Genomic DNA, 5,054 nt, shown 5'->3' on the forward strand with positions numbered 1-5,054 from the left:
TATGCATATTGGTTGCACAGTAGCGTTAATGGCTTCACGATTTGGTCCTCGGACCTGGCAGCTGCCACTGGTGTTGAGTTGGTAGGAAGTCACTGTTAGTGAGCTCACTGGAACTTGAACCCATTGTCACCCCTCTGATTCACCAGCAAAAAAAGAAATTGATTAATGTTTTAAAAAATAGTTGTAGCAGATTGTCCAGGAAAGTTCTTCATTGTTGGGCTTAATATGGAAACAAATGAGAAAGGACTTGAAGCACCATTTGGCAAATACAGACGAATAGTGAATAGTGGAAGTACTCTTGATGAAAGACCGTGAAATCAACAAATCAAGAGGATTTGCTTTTGTCACCTTTGAAAGCCCAGCAGACGCTAAGGATGCAGCCAGAGACATGAATGGAAAGTTATTAGATGGAAAAGCCATCAAAGTGGAATAAGCCACCAAACAATCATTGGAAAGTGGTAGATGTGGACCACCTACACTTCCAAGAAGTAGAGGCCCTCCAAGAGGTCTAAGAAGTGGAAGAGGAGGAAGTGGAGGAACCAGGGAACCTCCCTCATGGGGAAGACACATGGATGATGGTGGATATTCCATGCATTTTAACACAAGAACCAGGGAACCACTCCCAGTAAAAAGGGGACCATCACCAAGAAGTGGAGGTCCTTCTCCTAAGAGATCTGCACCATCAGGACCAGTTCACAGCAGCAGTGGAATGGAAGGAAGAGCTCCTTTATCACATGGGAGAGATAGTTACGGAGGTCCACCTCGAAGGGAACTGCCGCCCTCTCGTAGAGATGTTTATTTGTCCCCAAGAGATGATGCTTATTCTACTAAAGACAGCTCTTCAAGCAGAGATTACCCAAGTTCTCGTGATACAAGAGATTATGCCCCACCACCACGAGATTATACTTACCATGATTATGGTCATTCCCGTTCATGTGATGGCCATCCATCAAGAGGTTATAGCGATAGAGATGGATATGATCGTGATCATGACTATTCAGATCATCCAAGTGGAAGTTCCTACAGAGATTCATATGAGAGTTATGATAACTCACATAGTGCTCCACCTAAACAAGGGCCCCCACCATTTTATGCTGGAAGCAGTCTCTATCATGATTACAGCAGCTCACGTGATGGATATGGTAGAAGTGAAGACAGTTACTCAAGCAGCCGAAGTGATCTCTACTCAAGTGGTCGTGATTAGCTTGGCAGACAAGAAACAGGGCTTCTCGCTTCTTTGGAAAGGGGGTACCCTTCTCCAAGTGATTCCTACAGCAGTTCAAGCTGCAGAGCACCAAGAGGTGGTGGCTGTGGAGGAAGCTGATCTGATAGAGGGGGAGGCAGAAGCAGATACTAGAAACAAACAAAACATTGAGCCAAAACCCCAGTTCAAAGAAACAAAGAAAAAGTGAAACTATTCTGTCACAGCTACCCAAGGACTACTAAAAGGAAAACTTGTGTCACCTTTTTTAAATTCCCTGTTAAGTTCCCCTCCATAATTTTTATATTCTTGTGAGAAAAAAAGTAAAACATGTTTAATTTTATTTGACTTTATGACATTGCTTTTCAACAAGCAAATATTAAATGTGTTAAGACTTGTTATATTAGTGTTGTAACTTTCCAAGTAAAAGTGTTCCTAAAGGCCAATTCCTATCTGATTTTTCCCAGTAAATGACGCAAGCAATTCTAAGATCTTCCACAAAACATCTAGCCATGTAAAATGGAGAGATGAATTGTTCTGCCTATACAAACAAGCTAGCTATTAGAGGGTGGTTGGAGTATGCTACTTAGAAGATTTCAGGTGTTTTCCAACTGAAATCTCAATGTTCTCAGCATGAAAAACCTGAAATCAGATGCCTATGTAAGGAAAGTGCTATTCACGCAGTAAACCCAAAAGAGCAAATGGGTAATGCTGGCCATTTTGCTTTTCTGACATTTCCTTGGGAATCCGCAAGAACCTCCCCTTTCCCCTCCCTGAATAAGACCATGTAAGTGTGTGTTAAACAACTACAGAATACTAAATAAAAAGTTTGGCCAAAACCAACCATGAAGCTGCAAAGGTGTCTGCTCTTACTGTTTCAAATTTTTGCAACTCTGTAATGTCTCACTTTTAATGGAACAGCTTGATTGCAAAGGAGAAAATAGATAAGCAATGAAATTATCTCCAACTTCCTAAAGGTTTATGACTTCTAAAAAGTTAATCTATCAGCATTCCACATCAGGTTTAAAGCATCGAATGCCTGTGAAACAGCAAAGATGGTTTAGGATTATGCTCATTATGGTCATGGAGTGCTGATTTATTCACAGTAGATAAAGCTAGCAGTCAGATAAATCAAATGCTAAGAGTTGTTGAAGCAGACGGTGGCTGATTGTCAATAAGTCACTACAGTTGCATAAGTAGTGCTGTCAGAATTGGTTTGGTGCAAGCAATAAATTTTGCCTTCAAGGGTTCCTATGGACCTGAGGATGGCATCAGTGTTGATTAACATTCATAACTAGGGAGTGAGTGGTAGTTCCTTAAAACAATAATTGACCAAATGGAAAAGGAGAAGTAATTAAGGAAACTGGTAAGTGGAAGTAGTCAGGAAGTTCTTGTGTTTCTTTACATAGATTTTACAGCTTTGGTTTTCATTTTCTTTAGCTAAAGTCATGGGACAACTCTTCAATTTAGAACTTAAGTTGAATCATAAAAATGATAAATCCAAGTGGTAGCTCTATCTAGTGAAGTGTCTGTGTCTGTCAGTAAGTGAAACATTTTTTTGGTGGTGGCTTATCAAGAAACACAGTTTAGTTGTAGAATAAAACTTACGAGTGACATCTGGAAAGTAACAAACATGTTAAAATGGCAAGCACACTGGAAATAAGTAGGCCACGTTTGCTGTATTGTTTTATAAGCTCACTTTACCTCCCCATCTTGGAAACAAGTTTTAGTTTATTGCTTTAGAGACTAGAGCCAATAGCATAATTTTCTCAAAGGAAACAGACTCGAGTTGTTGGATTACAGGAACTAACTCATATTCTAGGATTTTTTTTTTTTTGGTCGTAATTATGGCAATGTCATGTTTTACCATTTGCAAGTAGGGATAGTCAGTACAACATTTTAACTCTCATTTAACAGACTACTACTAATCACAGACCTGTAATGGGTAATGACCAAATTTATGTGGTTGTTGTACTTCCATAGTTGTTTTAGCCCAATCCTTCCATACTTTTATGATTACTTGGATTAAAGCCTCTGTGAGGACCTTTTCGGCTCTTGAGATATCCTAGATATTTAAGATATATAGATATCCTAAAGATAGTATAGGATATAGAGATTGTACCAATTATGAATGACTATTAAGTTCAAAGCAAGGAATATGTTAAAATGACCAGACACCTGTTTGATAAATAGTTTACTGACCTAGCAAACTTGCGGAAAAAGAATCAGACCTTGATTGTTCTGGGTTTATACTGGTTGTAAAACAGAATGATATAGAAAATGTTTTCCTTGTTTAACTGGTAGTTGAACATAGAACTTGGGTATTATAGATCACTTTTCACTTTTTGGAATGTTATGTATTGAAACTTAATAAAACTTTAACATGGCCAAAAAAAAAAAAATTCATGTTGCCTATGGAAAATATACAACCAAAAAGTTAGTGGAATAACCTCTTAGAAGCTGTAGAAAATATTATGGCAACCTAAAATGTATATTCAGTACAAGTGCATATTTCAAACACCAACTCAAAATAAAGCTTAAAAAAAAGGTCTCTGAATATAGCTAGCCCTATAAATATGTAAGCAATTGAATTAGTAGTTTGTAAACTTTACCTCAAAGAACACACAGTCCCACATACATTCACAGTTATAGCCTATAAATTGTTTAACAAATAAATACTATTCTTACACATTTTTTTTTTCAGAAAACAGAGGTCAACATTTTCCTGATAACAAAAGTCAAAAAAGAAACATCAAAGAAATAAAACTGGGAGATAATATCTTCATAAAGATAGATACAAACTTCTTAACAAAATATTAGCAAATGTTGTTACCAGTAGGTGTCCAGTTTCTTGGCATCTCGAAGAAGGAATTGAACAAAACTCACAAAGTGAGGAAAGCAAAAGTTGGGATTTATTGAGAATGAAAGTACACTCCACAGTGTGGGAGCAGCCGGAGCATAGGGGCTCAACAGCGCCATTTACAGAATTTTCTGGAATTTCAATACCCTAGAGGTTTCCCATTGGTTACTTGGCATATATTCTATGTAAATGAAGAGAATGAGGTGAAGTCACAGAGTCATTTACTCGGGATGTACCCTATTGTAAATGGAGAGGATGTTATTTGGTGTGTGTGATCTAGGTAAATGGAGAGGATGAATGTGAAGTTACCAAGTGTAAATGGTGTGAACGGAGAGGAGGAAGTGAACTTACAAAGCCATTCACATTCCTGTCATTGCTGACGTGCTTTCATTTGATTTAGTTCTAGAAAGTCAGCAGGGATCAGTCTTAAGTTCCCTGCCTCCAGGTCTTATTCTCCTGCCTCAATGTGATATATCATAGCCCAGTTAGTTTTATAGCAGAAATGCAAGGTTGGTTTGAGTATCAACCTATATAATTTATTACATTAATATACTTTTTAAAAAGCCATGATTGTCACAAAAGATGCAGTAAAGCTTTTGAGAGCATGTAATACCCATTCAACTTGATAAAAGTCAAGTTGAAAAACTCTCAGCTAAAATCACACTTAATGGTGAAATATTTAGTGTTCTTCTTTGAATATTAGTAACAAGGAAATGATTTCCACTCTTAATATAAATTCATTCAATAAGTCAAAACATAAAACATATGAACATTAGAATGGAAGAATTAAACCTGTCTTCATTCACATGTGACATATGCAGAAATGTGTATGTGCATACATTGAGAAATCGAGACAAAGCTACCAGCATTTGTGAGTAGGCTAGCAAATGCTGTAAGATATTAAGTCTCCACACAAAAATCAATTATATATCTATATACTAAAATGAACAGAAATTGAATTGTAAAAAATATCAGTCATAATAGTATCAAAAA

The 5,054-nt window shown here is 37.1% G+C and overlaps 1 pseudogene; it reads left to right on the plus strand.

Moving 5' to 3' along the window:
* The first annotated feature begins 262 nt into the window (after positions 1-262).
* On the plus strand, positions 263-1,359 carry LOC705827 (RNA-binding motif protein, X chromosome-like; annotated as a pseudogene).
* The last annotated feature ends 3,695 nt before the right edge of the window (positions 1,360-5,054 follow it).

The sequence above is a fragment of the Macaca mulatta genome, chromosome 4, assembly GCF_049350105.2.
Source record: "Macaca mulatta isolate MMU2019108-1 chromosome 4, T2T-MMU8v2.0, whole genome shotgun sequence".
Taxonomy (NCBI): domain Eukaryota; kingdom Metazoa; phylum Chordata; class Mammalia; order Primates; family Cercopithecidae; genus Macaca; species Macaca mulatta.